The sequence below is a fragment of the Nomascus leucogenys genome, chromosome 13 (genome assembly GCF_006542625.1).
Source record: "Nomascus leucogenys isolate Asia chromosome 13, Asia_NLE_v1, whole genome shotgun sequence".
In the NCBI taxonomy this organism is placed as follows: Eukaryota; Metazoa; Chordata; class Mammalia; order Primates; family Hylobatidae; genus Nomascus; species Nomascus leucogenys.
In genome coordinates, this window is record NC_044393.1 from 25,565,241 (window position 1) to 25,582,402 (window position 17,162).

General features: G+C 44.7%; 1 protein-coding gene across 10 annotated transcripts in view; it reads right to left on the reverse strand.

The window, feature by feature from the left end:
- RALGAPB (Ral GTPase activating protein non-catalytic beta subunit) overlaps window positions 1–10,062 on the reverse strand; it is a 105,649-nt gene extending 95,587 nt beyond the window's left edge. For 8 of the 10 annotated variants that reach the window (XR_004032955.1, XM_030825535.1, XM_012512001.2 and 5 more), the window contains exon 1: window positions 9,799–10,062. The gene's annotated coding sequence lies outside the window, so the exon portion shown is untranslated. The remainder of the gene's footprint in view (window positions 1–9,798) is intronic. The other 2 variants (XM_012512002.2, XM_003253569.3) reach the window with 2 other exon arrangements.
- Window positions 10,063–17,162: the final 7,100 nt, after the last annotated feature.

Here is a 17,162-nt window from a genome sequence, read left to right on the forward strand (position 1 = left end):
GCAATCAATAAATAACTATTAAATAGAGAAAGAAAAACATATATATCGTAATTACAACCAGATAAATGCACAGGCCAGACGCGGTGGCTCACGCCTGTAATCCCAGGACTTTGGGAAGCCAAGATGGGTGGATCACCTGAGATCAGGAGTTCGAGACCAGCCTGACCAACATGGTGAAACCCTGTCTTTACTAAAAAATACAAAAATTAGCTGGGCGTAGTGGTGTGTGTCTGTAATCCCAGCTACTTGGGAGGCTGAGGCAGTAGAATCTCTTGAACCTGGGAGGGTGAGGTTGCAGTGAGCCAAGATGGCGCCACTGCACTCCAGCCTGGGTGACACAGCAAGACTCTGTCTCAAAAAAAAAAAAAAGATAAACATATAGCTGTGACTAAAGATTAGAAGGATGGTAGAGAAGTGCAAGTACAGTTGACCCTTGAACAACATGGATTTCAACTGCTAAGGTCCACTTACATATGGATTTTCTTCCATTTCTGCCATCCCTGAGACAGCAAAATGCTGTCTCCCCTTCCTCCTCCCCTTCCTCCTCAGCCTCCCCTTCCTCCTCAGCCTCCCCTTCCTCCTCAGCCTACTCAACATGCAGATGATGAGGATGAAGACCTTTATAATCCACTACCACTTAATGAATAGTAAATATATTTTCTCTTCCTTATAATTCTTAATAACATTTTCTTTTCTCTTTAAGAATATGGGATATAATATATATAGATATAAAATATGTACTATTTGACTGTTTATGTTATTGGCCAGGCTCCTGGTCAACAGAAGACTATTAGCAGTTTTGGCAGAGTCGAAAGTTACATGAAAATTTTTGACTGCACAGGGTCAGTGCTCCTAACCCCTATGATGAGCAAGAGTCAACTGTAGTTTTAACTTAGTAGTAGAAATGTTGGTACAATTTAACGTAATATGTTTTTATTACTACATCTTCATGATATAGAATTGGTAAGTATATGTCAGCATCCTGACTATACATGTGAACATTCAGAGACACTGGCAGGGACCACCAAGTAGACTTATTCAATAAACAGCTATTAACCATCTATTTTGTCCAATGCAGTGTTAAAACCATGAAGAAGAAAGATTAATAGGACTTGGTTCCTGTTTTCAATGAGTTTATGGCTTAATTAAGGAGATTAAGATTTATACATTGATATGGTTTGGCTCTGTGTCCCCACTCAAATCTCATCTTGAATTGTAACTCCCACAATTCCCATATGTCATGGGAGGAACCCTGTGGGAGGTGACTGAATTATGGGGGCAAGTATTTACTGCGCTGTTCTCATGACAGCGAATGAATCTCACGAGATCTGATGGCTTTCTAAAAACCGGAGTTTGCCTGCACAAGTTCTCTCTTTGCCTGCCATCATCCACATAAGATGTGACTTGCTCTTCCTTGCCTTCCGCCATGATTGTGAGGCTTCCCCAGCCACATGGAACTAGGATTTCTCCATTAAACCTCTTTCCTTTGTAAATTGCACAATCTCAGGTATGTCTTTATCAGCAGCATGAAAACAGACTAATACATACCATAAATAACTGTAACATAAGTTAGAACATTAAAATGTTGAATGTGATTTTTTAAAAACTATAGGCAAGACATCATGGAAGTTCAAAGGAAAAAGATTACTTTTGATTGAAAGATAGGCTGAGCTGGAAAACAACAGGGTAAGATCAGGGAAGACTATAGATACAGAGCATATGAATTGCATTGAGGGAAAGGTGTAATTTTGACAGAGGTAAGAAAATTGAGGTGGTAAGACTGAGGGTAAAGGTGCAGATGAGGCTCAGTGCAGTGGCTCAAGCCTGTAATCCCAGCACTTTGGGAGGCCGAGATGGGCAGATCATGAGGTCAGGAGATCGAGACCATCCTGCCTAACACAGTGAAACCCCATTTCTACTAAAAATACAAAAAAAAAATTAGCCGGGCGTGGTGGCACGCGCCTGTAGTCCCAGCTATTCAGGAGGCTGAGGCAGGAGAACGGTGTGAACCTGGGAGGCGGAGCTTGCAGTGAGCCAAGATTGCGCCACTGCACTCCAGCCTGGGCGACAGAGTGAGACTCCGTCTCAAAAAAAAAAAGGGGGGGGGGTGTTGGCGGGGGCGCAGATAAAAGAGAGAATAAAATACATAGAAGAGCCAAATGCGGTGGCTCACGCCTGTAATCCCAGCACTTTGGGAGGCCGAGGCGGGTGAAATCACCTGAGGTCAGGAGTTCAAGACCAGGCTGACCAACATAGTGAAACCCCATCTCTACTAAAAATACAAAAACTAGCAGGGCATGGTGGCATGCGCCTGTAATCCCAGCTACTCAGGAGGCTGAGGCAGGAGAATCGCTTGGACCCAGGAGGCGGAGGTTGCAGTGAGCCGAGATCATGCCACTGCACTACAGCCTGGGTGACAGAGCGAGACTCTATCTCAAAAAAAAAAAAAAAAGAAAGAAAGAAAAGAAAATACATAAAAGAAAGGAAACTTGCTTCAGGTAGCAAAAAAAAAAAAAAAAAAAAAAAAAGCACTAGAAACTGAAAACCCAGAGCTAAAGCAAAGAAAGCTATATGTAGAAGGTGGTAAGGTTTCAAAGGTAAGCAGTGACCAATTTTGAAGGACTCTGAATGTTCGGATTGAATATTTGTAATTAATTCAGTAAAACTGGAGGCAGAAAATGAGCAGAAGTTTAACCTTATCGTAGCCGGGCATGGTGGCGCACACCTGTAATCCCAGCTACTTGGGAACCTGAGGCATGACGATCGCTTGAACCCAGGAGGTGGAGGATGCAGTGAGCTCAGATTGCACCACTGCATTCCAGCCTGAGCAACAGAGAAAGGCCCTGTCTCAAACAAAAAAAAAAAAAAGAAGAAAGTTTAATCTTATCACAGGCATGACACATCAGGAACTAAATTTCCATTAAAGCAATTTGATGGAAGTGTCCAAGATACACTGAAGGGATAGTGGAAGAGCAAACTCCAATGTGGCTACCATATAGGCAAAGGTTGAGGGCGGTCAGGGGGGTAACGGGGAGGTGTCAGGCACTGTAGTGAGATATAATGAAATAACGGAAGTTAGATGATTAAGGACTTCAACTGCTATATTAGGGATCCTGAGTCCCCTCCCCAGTTGGCTGTCTGCTATCAACCTGAGCTGCTAGCAGAGAAATCTCTACCTTCAATGCTCCAGAAGCAAATATGATAGGAAAAAGGGGAAGAAGTCAACAGTGCTCCCCTGCAGATCCCTTAATTTCCTTCCCAACTCTATACGTACTCATTTTCTAGGTATTCTCTCTGGAGGTTGTGTGTGCTGGGTAACAGCTTATGGCTTGTAAGCACCACCGCAAAATAACATGCAAGTCTGGTCTAAATGACAAATTACCAAAATAATCAATACAATGGTGGACACTCTAAGACCACAGCCTGACATTAATTACATCAATTGATTCAAACAATATTTATTACATGCCTTCTATGCAATAAGCACAGAAAATAAACAACATCCCTGTTCCCAAGGAGCTTCAAGTCTCATTACAAAAAACAATTCTTTAAAACTTTGTAAAGTACATCCAGACATCAATTATTTCATTAAACAAACATTAAACACCAGCTACATGTCAAATTTGTCCTAGGATTTAGGGATACAAATATAAACAAAACACAATGGCTGCCCAAGAGAAAGTTTCATAGTGAGGAAGACAAGAGAAATCAAAGGTGACACCATGGTACAGTAGTATTCAATATGGTAACTGATGAGTTATGACAGCAGCATAATACAACAAAACAAACTACTTGAGGCTGGGCATGGTGGCTCACACCTGTAGCCCCAGCACTTTGGGAGGCCAAGGCGGGTGGATCACTTGAGGTCAGGAGTTTGAGACCAACCTGGCCAACATGGCGAAGCCTCATCTCTACTACAAATACAAAAATTGGCCAGGTGCAGTGGCTCATGCCTGTAATCCCAGGACTTCGGGAGGCCGAGGTGGGCAGATCACCTGAGGTCGGGAGTTCGAGACCAGCCTGACCAACATGAAGAAACCCCATCTCTACTAAAAATACAAAATTAGCTGGGCGTGGTGGCGCATGTCTGTAATCCCAGCTACTCAGGAGGCTGAGAGAGGAGAATCACTTGAACCCAGGAGGTGGAGGCTGTGGTGAGCCAAGGCGGTGTCATTGCACTCCAGCCTGGACAACAAGAGCGAAACTCTGTCTCAAAAATAAAAAATAAAAATAGTAATAATAAAAATACAAAAATTAGCCAGGTGTGGTGGCGGCTGCCTGTAATCCCAGCTACTCAAGAGGCTGAGGCAGGAGAATTGCTTGAACCTGGGAGGCGAAGGTTGCAGTGAGCTGAGATCACGCCACTGCACTCTAGCCTGGGTGACAGAGTGAGACTCCGTCCCAAAAAAAAAGAAAAACTACTTGAGATCTTGCTTGAGCACAATGTACCTTTGCATAATTTATCATTTTCAAAGAGCTTTTACATGTTACTTCATTTTACTCCAATAACAACCCTAGAAGGTTAGGTAAGACAGACGTCACTAACCACTAGGTATGGAAACAAAGTAAAGCTATGACTTGCTCAGGATCACATCAAGTAACAGCAGATCTGGGACAAGAAACTCCACCTCTTGCCTCAAAGTCCAACGCTACTTCCCTTTGTCCTGACTCCATATCTCACCATATGACTTTGGATAAGTCAACTGGCATCTCTTTTTAAGACAAGGTCTCACTCTGTCGCCCAGGCTAGAGCGCAGTGGCCCGATCTCGGCTCACAGCAGCCTCTGCCTCCCAGGCTTAAGTAATCCTCCCACTCAGCCTCCCAAGTAACTGAGACCACAGGTGTGTGTCACCATGCTCCGCTAATTTTTAGAAAAATTTTTATAGAAACAGAGTCTCATTATACTGCCCAGGCTGGCCTCAAACTCCTGGGCTCAAGCAATCCTCCCACCTCGGCCTCCCAAAGTGTTGGGTTTACAAGTCAGCTACTGCACCCAGCGACCTGGCATTTCTTTGTCATAGTTTCCTCATCTGTAAAAGAGGGAGAATACCTGCAGTGCTATCTAGAGTGACCTGGGAGAAGGATCAAATAAAGCAACCTAAGTTGACATACTTTGAAATGTACCAATGGAAGGTACACATTATAAGACATGCCTATTTCTCTTGGGAAAAATAGGATACAGGGTGCCAAAACACTGAGTAAATAAATAAACTGTGCTTTTTTAAGGTGCACCAAATTCATCCATATAACCTCATGACTAATAAAGGAAGGGACTATACTTCGTATCTCTGTTGCAGTCCCATTGACCCCATAAGGCAAACATCAATAAAGCTGGCAAAAAAGGAATGTATTCACCTATGTACCAGATGCTATTAGAGATCCTATCAAACACCTGAATTACAGGAAACAAAGACAGGTTCTGCCTGCATCTCTCCCAAAACATGGAAAACGGAAGTTTTTGGTAAGCTACCCAAAGAACATTTGAATACCCTGTCTGCCCCCTACCAGCACCACCACAGTTCTCATCTTTTATGCCTCAGACCTTCTCTGAGGCATAAAACAGACCTCTGTCCAATACAGCAGCTATCTCATGTAACTATTTAAATTTTAAAAACTTTTAATTTTAATAGTTTTAAGTTTAAACTATTTGAATCAAACATCACTTCTTTAGTTACACTAGTCATTTTAAGTGCTTATGAGTCACATGTGGCCAGTGGCTACCATATTAGAGCAGATAAGATTTAGTTCCACAATTGCAGAAAATTCTATTTGACAGAGCTGCTTCAGATACTACACTATTATTTTATTATAACTTTGATTAGACTTCTTGAGGACAGGGGCCGTGCCTTATTTATCTTTGTATTCCCAGTTTATATAGCTAAGTGCATTCCACACACCAAGTACTCACTATCCTCAACTTAGGATTTTCAACTGTACCAGGGTGTGAAAGCGATATGCATTCAGTAAAAACCATACTTTGATTATCCACATAACCATTGTTTTTCACTTTCAGTACAGTATTCAATTACATGAAATATTCAACACTTTATTATAAAATAGGCTTTGAGCTAGACAATTTTGCCCAACTGTACGCTAATGTAAATGTTCTGAGCATGTTTAAGGTAGATGAGGCTAAGCTATTCTGTTCAGTAGGTATATTAAATGCATTTTTGGCTTACGACCTTCTCAATTTTGATAGGTTTATTGGGAAGTAATCCCATCATAAGTCGAGGGGCCTCTAGATATCTAATTGAGTTTCTCAAACATAGCAGATCACTCTCTCCCCTTCCCTATCCCATGCACACACAGACATGCAAACACAACACAACAATACACAAGACAACCTTTCTCATGGGGAAGGGGTCGGGGGTGAAAGGGGACACCGTCCAGAGGAAGGAGGCCTGCTTTCTAGTCCTGGAGGTGCTAGAAGCTAACCATGTAGCCTTGGCCAAGTTACTTTCCGCATCTATAAAAAGTTAGAATGAAACTCCACGCACCTTAATTTTAAAACTTAAATCATCTCGCAGCAAAGAAAATCAAGCATTCTGCCCAAAAAGTCTTTGCACAGGTCAGGAAACACACCTGCTAACACCGATGAGTACCTCGTATTAAAAAGAATCCATTTCTAGGTCCCAAGCTATCATGATTAGAGTCACTTTTGTTCTCTGAGCATGTGGAATTTTTCACCCTTACTTTGGGGCACAACTACAGACTTAAAACTTCAGCCTTAAAGATTGAGTTTCTTCCATGTGCTAAAGCAAGAACTGGATACTGTGTCCACATCTGATCAGACACACAAGGACAAGTTTCTTAAGTATCTGAATTTAACATAAGTTGTCCCATCAGTTTCTATTAGTGCTAAGCCTAAAAACTGACCAAATAATACAAAAAACGGAACCAAGAAAATTTTTCTATAACAATCCTTATAAAGAATATTTTATGGGCCGGGGACAGTGGCTCATGCCTGTAATCCCAGCACTTTGGGAGGACTAAGCAGGCAGATCACTTAAGGTCAGGAGTTCGACACGAACCTGGCCAACATGGCGAAACCCCCTCTCAACTAAAAATACAAAACAATTAGCCAGGTGTGGTGGTGGGCGCCTATAGTCCCAGCTACTCAGGAGGCTGAGACAGGAGAATCGTTTGAACCCAGGAGGCGGAGGTTGTAGTGAGCCGAGATTGCGCCACTGCACTCCAGCCTGGGGGACAGAGCGAGACTGCATCTCAAAAAAAAAAAAAAAAGAAAAGAAGAATATTTTATGAAATGTGTTTTTAATTCAGTCTACATACTTTGTCATGTTTAACTGCTATACAAAAAAAAAATCTTTACTGTCCAAAAACCTCTTCATAATGACCTTCACACACATATTCACTAACTTTTGCAAATCCTTACACGGTTTTAAGACCAACCAAGAACAAATCCAATCTGAATTATTGTTCTGCCTTCCTTTAAACTTGTAAATACGGCAAATGGGGCAATGGCAGTTCAGGCATTCTGCAATAAATATGTGCTAAATTTGTCAATTCCTGTGACATCATGATTTTACTCTTAATTAAGTACTTAACGTCATCTCTCCTGGTGAACAGGACCAACCATTACCAATAGCAATCCCATCTGCTTGTATTTACCAAATACCAACAAGGCAGTGGCATTTAGTGGATGACAACTAAACACTTCTTTGGACAATGAAGTAAGGAACACATGCAAAGGTCTAACAGTAATAAAAAGACTTTCCCTACAGACATGATTGCGTCTGATTGTGATAGAATCAGACATTAAAAATCAAACAATGTTGATTGCACATGGTTAGTTACAGAGTGCCTTGCAATTGGTAAGATCTCAGTGTGTGTGTTCAACTGCTGGACAAATTACTGAACGTAACTAGAATATTCATTCCTAAGCAAAAAGAACAAAACTCTATAAGCTGGGAACTACCAAACATCTTTTACAAAAATGGAAATAGAGAAGAACCTGTTCGCGACATGATCTAGCTATGACATAAGGACCCAAACCTTCCACTGAGTAAAAGCTTTGTGAGTCTGTATGTCAAAGCACTGGAAGGAATACAGAGATGAAGAAAACATAGTCCCTGCTCTAAAGCTTCTCACAATCTAGAAGTAGGGATAGAACTACAACTCAGAAAAATAACTGATAAGTTTCACTATGATGTTCCTAAAGAACAAATTGGAAGGACTCAAGGTGGGTAGGGGTCAGGGACAGAAGTATCTTGAAGGGAATGCTTAAAGCTAATGCAGCCAGAGACAGGAAGAAAAGGGTATGTAGGCCTGGTACGGTGGCTTACATCTGTAATCCTACCACTATTGCAGGCCATAGTGGGTGGACTGCTTCAGCCCAGGAGTTTGAGACCAGCCTGGGCAACATGGAGAAACCCCATCTCTACAAAAAAAATTAAAAAATTAGGCAGGCGTGGTAGTCCCAGCTACTTGGGAGGCTGAGGTGGGAGGACTGCTTGAGCTCAGGAGGCGGAAGTTGCAGTGAGCCAAGATCATGCCACCGCATTCCAGCCTGGGCAACAGAGCAAGACTCTGTCTAAAAAAAAGAAAGAAAAGGGTGTGTATATGTATATAGGAGAGAGGAGAAGTGTATGCGTTTGGGTGGGATGGCCAGAACGTTCAGAGACTGGTCTAGGCAGACAACCAGCATATGTAAAAACGACCCAGAGGTTAGAGACGCTACACCTATAAGTATTGTATATTTAGGAAAATTGCAAACGAGCAGTTTGCATAAGATGCATACATTTTAAATGTTCCAGATGACTCAGAATCCCTGCAGAGAATCCCACCCCTAACAGTCTTTCACAAGGTGTAGTCGTCAGTGAACCTAAAGATCTCTGCGGGTGGAACTTGCAAGTTCAACAAGCTCCCAGACAATTCTCCTGCACACTTAAGCTGGAGAAACAGAGATGTTTTTTGAGATGCAGAATTATCAAATTACATGCGGTTCCCAAACTTTGCTGCAGGCTGGAATCACTTGGGCATCTTTAAAAAAATACATTGAAGTCTGGCTTTCAACTCCAGACATTCTGATTGTTTTGGTGTGGGATGCCACATGGGCATCAGAAACCTTTACAAGTTCCCCCAGGTGATTGTATAGTGTAGCAAAGTTGGAGAGCCACTGCCCTAATTGTTAAGCACTTGGGTCTCTGGAGTTGGATGCTTCGGTTCAAATTACTAGCTTATGTGACCTTGGGTAATTAAGTCACCCAACCACCCAGGGACTTAGTGGCCTCGTCAGTAAAATGGGGACAATAATCCTACCTCATACATAGGGTTGCTGTGAAGTTAGACGTGGAGAACATAATGGCCTGGGCATGGTGCCTGGCGGATAAGAAGCGCTTAATGGGGGTTAGCTGTTTACTCTCATCATCAACTCTTCCTCATCAGAGTGTCACTGTGCAATGGGCAGCATCGTCCCCACTGGGCGGCAGCAACTCACCTAACCTTTCTGCTGGACCAAATTCTTTGCGGGAGTTGTCTTGCTTCGCTCCAGACCCGCCCCCTCCCCCAGGTTGCCAGGAGAGAGCTTCGCCCTGCTGGGGTAGCTCCCAAGGATTAGACCGGGTTTACACAGACTCGACAGCAGCCGCCCACTCCAGGGCCAAGCTTTCCCCGCCCCCGTGGGTCTCCCAAAAATTTGCAGATGCGCTTCCAAAGGCCGGGCCCCTGGAGCACCCAGAGCCGAGAAACAAGCCTCAGCCGTCCCTTGACCGCCGGGAGGGGAAGAGAGGGAAGGAGAGGGGAGGGTCCGGCCGCGGCGGGGCCGGCTGCCCGGTTACCTGAGGCGACGGGCGGGGCCCGCATCGCCGGGGCGGGCGCCGCCGCCGGCCGTCCTCGGCCTTCCGCCTCACGCGACCCGCGCCATAGGGCTGGCGCTTTCACCGCCCTGGCCGGCCGTCCTCAGGCGGTCCGTCAGTCCACCCGTCAGCGACTCTCCCAGGGCGCCAAGGGACGACGAAGGCCAGTCGGGCCAGCCGGCTGGGATCTGCTCAGGCAACTTCCGACTGCCAGGGGCGGCGGCGTCAAATAACTCCCCAGCCAAGTGGGCCACTGCGCGTGCGCCGTGCGCCTAATCAGTGCTTTCTGCGGGGCTGAACCGGTGGCGTCAAATAATTCCCGAGACACAGAGCCGGAAGCTGCGCCTGCGCAGCTATCCCAGATCGCCGCGCGGGACGCATTCCGTTCCTCCCTTTCCGGATAAAGTGGAGAGGGAGGAGTGAAGTGACGGATGCACCTACCTCATCGCGGCACGGAGGAGGCGATCCACCTGCGTCCTTAGGAATCTTACGGCATCCACTCTACCTGCTTTCGGTGCAGACGGATAAGGGGCTTCTCTGCAAGATTCTGGCTCCCACCCAGGTTCTAGGAATTTCTCCTATCCCACCATTACAGCACTCTTCCTCTGAAATGATGCCCTTTGCTCGCCGCCGTCATATTACACGGGCACAGCATTAGTTACGAACAGTGCTCTATTCCAGGCCCAGTGTGGGGTTACAAAGGTGAATCGAACATAAGATTTAGAGCCTCTCATTAAAGAGCTGAATCTGATCGAGATAAGACAGTAATAATAATAGTAAGAGATACTACTTCGAGCACCTGCAATGCGCCAGACATTTTGTAAACAGTACCCCTTTCAATAATTTGCTTTCACTTCAACGAAGAAAATAATACCACTGGAGAGGTACAGCTTAACTGCTTTGAGAGTCTAAAGTAGGAAACTTGGACTGAGAAAGAAGAGGAGGGAGGGATGGTGGAATTCTTCACGGAGGACCTGGCCTTGAGACTGACCTTGGGTATTGAGAGAGGGAGGAGGGGTCAGGGTGTTGAGTAGAGGTGAAGGCACGGTTGTTTGAAAAGCAGAAGGGAGCAAAGAACATTCTGACCCCTCACCTCAGAAGAGACTATGGAGGAATGAGTGATAAGGGAACTAGTATCCTCACAGAAAGAGTAAACCTGAAGAGTGTTTCCTCAAGACCACACCTCACCCCCCAGGAAAATAGCTACAGGAAGGAAGAGGGAAAAGGAGGGTAAGAATGTGCTAGGACAGGAACGAGGCTATGTCCAGGACACTGTGGATCCAAGCAATACATTTCAATTAAACACTGTGACAAATTATGTAGTTGGCTAACTTAAGATCTTTTTCAACCACTCCCTTGCCTTTCTATACTACAGGGGCTGAAAAGCAAAGCACACAGCGCTCAACTTTCTTTGCTGCTAAGGGTGGCAGTGAGACAAAGTCCTGGCCACTAAGATGTAGGCAGAAGTATCAAAGGAGACCTTTCCTTCTTCCCTTGGAGAAGTTTATGTCCTTCACTTTTCCCCTGCTTCATGCTTGGAAGTGGGTGTAACACCTGGGGGCACAGCAGCCTAGAGGCCATGAGGAGGGCTGTGCTAAGGAAGGTGGAGCAGAAAGACAGGAGCCTGTTTGTTTAAGTCATACTCAAGCAGCTACACAAACCCTGTACTACCTTCCTGTCTTACGGGGATGAGGGATCTTATGTATACCAGAGTTTGTTTTCTGTTACTTGCAACCAGATGCATTCTAACACAATACTGAACACCTGTAACAGACAAGGGAGGGGTGACTAACTGGAAGAACAACGAGTGATGGGAATTGGAAAAGTGACAGGCACAGAGGATGGGAAAGCTGTCCAAAAGCCCTTGGGGAGATGATGAAAATATAGCTATCACCCTCCTAGTGATTTCAATTCATTCCTGAAATTCTGCTTCTAAGTGGAAAGCTGTTAAATTTTTCCCATTAATTAAAATGGGCAAAATTGTGTTCAATTCCAGCCTAAGGCACCTAAATATTTTTAACAGAAAAAATATATTGATGCAACAGAAAATTATACAAACAAATAATTTTGCTTAAAATATGGTTTTTACATAAAATATAAGGCAGTAAGACTTACTGCTCTGGACAGAAAGACAAGATTTAATATTAGGTGCAAGTTGGTGGAGGAGAGATGCAAGTGAGTGGTTCTCTAAATGATAGTTTGTTTTTTTAAGACACAGGGCCTCGCTATGTTGCCCAGGCTGGCTTCAAACTCCCAGGCCCAAGCGATCCACCTGCCTCAGCCTCCCAAGTAGCTGGAACTAAAGGCACACATCACTGTGCCTGGCATAAAAGATATGTTTTTTCTGCACTCTTTGCTAATTTTTTACAACTTTTGAGGGCTTCACTTAAACAAACATAAAAATAAAACACACACACACACACATATACCTCGAGGGAAAATTAAAGACTAAACATTAGAACACTTTGAAACATTTGAGAAAAGCACATATGTACAATAAACTTAAGAGACACATGAGATGCTAGACATAGTAAAACATTCTGGATTCTCCAAACATAGTGCACAATTCAAATTTGTTCCACAGCATGATCTCTAACTAGAAACATCGACTAAATTGGGGAATGTCTTCGTCTGAAACTGTAATGTCAAAATATCATTTTGTATAGTATGTTTGGAAAGGCACAGAATTGGAAAAAAGAGGAGCAGCGGTATAAGCTTTTGTGACAGACTTTTTTCCAAAGATGACTACACCAGTCTGTTTTGTGTTATTTACCCTGAAAGCATCATTCTGGGAGATGCTATACTAATCTATATGAACCATCCCATGATTCTCCTTACGATGTAACTGACACTCCTCCCACTGAGAAGTGGGATTGATGTTCCTTCTCCTTGAGTCTGGCTGAGTCTGTGACCATTCCAACCAATAGGGCAAAAGTGATGCTATGTGATTTCTGGGGCTAGGTCATAAAGAAGACACAGCTTCTACCTGGCTTGCTCCCTATCACAATGCTCACTCTTGGACCCCAGCCACCATGTTGGGAGGAAGCCCAAGCCATATAAAGAAAACATGAAGAGGTGTTCCAGCTACCAGCCCTAGCTAAGTTTCTGGTGACAGTCAGCATCAATAGCCAAACATATGAGTGAGGAAGCCTTCAGATGATTCCAGGCCCCAGGCTTCAAGCCTCCACCCCAACCTGACACCAAGCTGAGCAGGGACAAACTAACCCTATTGAGAGCAGCCCATAAGAGATGCATATCCAGAAAAATATTGAGCAGTCCATATAGCAGATTCATGAGTAAAATAAATATTGTCATTTACCCCAACCACTAAGTTTTGGGTTAAATTGTACACAGTCACAGTAATTGGAACACTTTTCAAGAACCATAATTGAGAAAAGTTTGTAAATGAACAGCTGTATGTGAGATATGTCTGTGGCCATTTTTTTCTTGTTTTATTTTTCCTTCTTTTTTAATTGTGCAGTACCAGCTTGGGGTAGAAGCAGTTGGTCAGACCCATTGCTGTTTCTCCTGAACCTAACACAACACTGGCATGGTGTAAGTGCTCTATGAACATGTGTTGGATGGATGGATGGATGGATGAGGGGACTGATAGAAACTTCATTGGCTCAGTGCTGAACCCACCTTCTTGCTCTTACTGTTAAGTCTTAGTGGATAGTATCCAGTGGTTGATGGTAGTAACACCATTAGATTCAGGCAAGTGAGGCCCCTTGTGCCAGACCCTGTGCCTTAAGAGGGTCCTGCACTTTGGACTGTATTCCTCAAAAGTTTTTAAGTGCCCTTCTGGGGCTAGCAATGCCATTTAGGAAGGGTGTCTCTGTCTAGACCAGATCCCATGTGACTCTTGTTGACCACAATTTTCTACCTTGAAATTTTCTAAGTCTCTCTCCAGTGGTTGGGACTAGCTAGGGTGAGTGGTGCCATCTAAGTAAGGCAATCGAGCTCCAGAACAAGTCTGTTCCCTGTGGGTCCCACTTGCCATTTCCTCTCTTCAGGGTTCTCTCCAACCCTCTCTCTCTTACCCCTACCCATCCCTCACACATATGTAGGGTCAGCCAGATGCCCTGAGAAGCTCCAGAATTCATGTTTATGGAGTCATCATGGCCAGATCTGGTTCTGAGAGCAGCCTTGCAAGCAGCTCACTCCTGCTGGCTGGTGTAGAATTTCTTTCACCAGGTTACATGAGATTAGGCTGTCAGAAATGGTGTTGACATGCTGATTTGGGGTAATTTTCACTCACTTGGACACAGCACGAGTTCAAGGGTCTGGGCTCTGTAAATGCTTGTGCTTGAGCTGCCTGAGTGGGTATATGCCTTGGCTTGTACCTCTGTCTTCAGACCAGAGTACCACCTCTGGCTTATTGCAGCCAGGGTGATCTTGGGAAGGGGGATACGTGTGGCAGGCATCCTTTACCTGTGCACCCCTTCCCCAGCTGACTCCAGGGCAGTCACCTCACCGCCTTGGCAGACTCCGGATCACCTGTCAGTCTGTCCTCCAGGATTGGCCATGTCTATCTCCTCTGTCTTAGTCTCCTCAGGTTGCTATAACAAAATACTACAGCCGGGGTACCACAGTCTAAACAACAGATGTTTATTTCCCACAGCTGTGGAGGCTGGGAGGTCCAAGATCAAGGTGCTGGCCTATTTGGTTCCTGGGAGGGCCCTCTTCCCCACTTGCCTTCTTGCTATGTCCTCCTGTATTGGAGAGAGGAAGCTTTTGTGTCTCTTCTGCTTCTTATAAAGGCATTAAACCCTGCTGGGCACAGTAGCTCACGCCTGTAATCCCAGTACTTTGGGAAGCCCAGGCAGGCTGATCATTTGAGGTCAGGAGACCAGCCTGGCCAACAGGCAAAACCCTGTCTCTATTAAAAACACAAAAATTAGGCCGCGTGCAGTGGCTCACGCCTGTAATCCCCGCACTTTGGGAGGCTGAGGCGGGCGGATCATGAGATCAGGAGATCGAGACCATCCTGGCTGACATGGTGAAACCCAGTCTCTACTAAAAATACAAAAAAATTAGCTGGGCATGGTGGCAGATGCCTGTAGTCCAAGCTACTCGGGAGGCTGAGGCAGGAGAATGACGTGAACCCAGGAGGTGGAGCTTGCAGTGAGCCGAGATTGCACCACTGCACTCCAGCCTGGGCGACAGAGTGAGACTCCATCTCAAAAAAAAAAAAAAAAAATACAAAAATTAGCCAGGTATGGGGGCACATGCCTGTAATCCCAGCTACTCAGGAGGCTGAGACAGGAGAATTGCTTGAACCTGGGAGGCTGAGGTTGCAGTGAGCCGAGATTGTGCCACTACACTCCAGCCTGGGCGATAGAGGTAGCAAGACTCCATCTCAAATAAATAAATAAACAAACAAACCTATCATGGGGGTTCCACCCTCACGACCTTATCTAAACCTAATTACCTCCCAAAGCCCCACCTCCTAATACCATCACATTGGAGGTTAGGGCTTCAGCATGTGAATTTGGGGCCAGGAGGTGGGGGGAACACATATTCAGTCCATAACATCCACCAAGGATTTTTGAGATGTTGCTCCCCAACACCCACATACACCTCCCATTGATGTACTTTCACGCCTCCAGTTGATGTGATGACATTATTCTCTCATTGGTCTTAAGCCATGGAGAATAAGAGATGGAAGTATCTTGCTTAAATGAGCTTGCTTTTCTCACTCTGCTCACAGGCCCCTTGCTGTGCTCCCTGCTAATGGTGGCATGTGGAAGGCAGGGGTGCAGTCATCATTGAAAGCAACCACATTATAGGAATGCAGCGATTTGGGCCTCAAGAGGTCAAGATACAGTTGGAAGAGGTGTTGTCCTACATTGAAGAAAAAAATTCCCAATGGTAAATTTAACACGACCAGAAAATAAATTATCATGCACATTTTCCTGCATACTCTGGGCAACATTTATATTTGTAGTTCTCATCAGTAAGGCACAGTAACTATCTTTGAGAACAAGTCAGCCACCCATGGATGATATAGCATCGTACATAATGATATATCCAGCATTAAATAAATGTATTAGGGAACTGCAAAAGCAAGATCTTCAATAGTAACAGGTTCCAAACAATGTACCTTTTTTTGTCATGAGAATATAAGAGTAAGCAGGAATGGCACATTTTACATTAAAAAAAAGCAAACAGAAAAAAGATGAAGAGATGGTTCCTGGACTAGAATAGCAAGAGACAGGGGCCATGCCAAAAATCTTGGTCCTGGGCCTTGCACACTGCAGGACTGCCTTGGCTGGTGTCCTGCGCTTCCCCCTATAGTCTCCTGAAGCTCCTTTGAGCCCACTTCCTCCACTCTTGAGAACACTATTTTCCAAGTAGTCCTGATTGTCAGCCTGAGCCCTCACTGGGCCTTCACTCTTACCCCAGAACACCCCCTCCAGTAGAAAAGGCCCAATTTACACACACACTTCTTGGAGGGAGCATACCTGCTGTTTTATTTTTAATGCCAGGAAATACATTTAGGGACCAAAAAATAAGGGCAAGCCACTGATAATGGATTGTTTTCTGAATACTGTGTGCAAAGGCTGCCATACATGTTTATTTTGAGAACTCAGCATGCCACCCTGTTTGCTGGAATCCCTCATTAGGTAGGCCAGTGTCACAGATGGGAAAGTCAACCTGGATAAGCAAAATACCCGCAGTGCCTCATCCAACAGCCAAAACCCAGTGGAATTCCATAATAACTGGCCATTTGGGGCAAGTTAAGGAAAAGACTCAGGCTTTTAGCCAGAATGCATTGGTGACAGAAACCTAACTTATGCTAAAAAGAAATAAATAAAGAGTAATATTGATTGGAAAGCTTACATAATCAAATGAGGGGGAGGGCAGAGATCAAGTCAGACTTGCAAGACAACACCAGGGAGTGGAATTCCATTGGGACTCCCCGTCCTGTTTCTCTGCCTCTCTCCATCTACGGACTTCTAATTTTACACTCACTCAGCTTTCTTGCATATGTGAGGAATGCATCCCAGGTTTACCTTAGAACAAATCCCCATCCATCTTCCACTGAGGGTAGGCAGAACTGCCACCCCTGCACAACTGCCACATATGGTTGTGCAGGTTGTGTACTGCACAACTCATGGAAGCACCACTCACCTATGGTTGAGAAGTAGAAATGCGAGGGATGCTTGGCTGAGCCAGTGACACTGAAAACGCTTAATTTAAAGGAAAGAAAATGATAGGTTTTCCTAGAAACAAGGGTAGTCCTTGGTGAGCCCATTCCAAGAGAGTTCAAGGAATCCCACCCTGGCCCATAATGATTGGCCTCCCTAGTCAAGCTTTCGGGGAATAATGCAAAGGCATTGGCT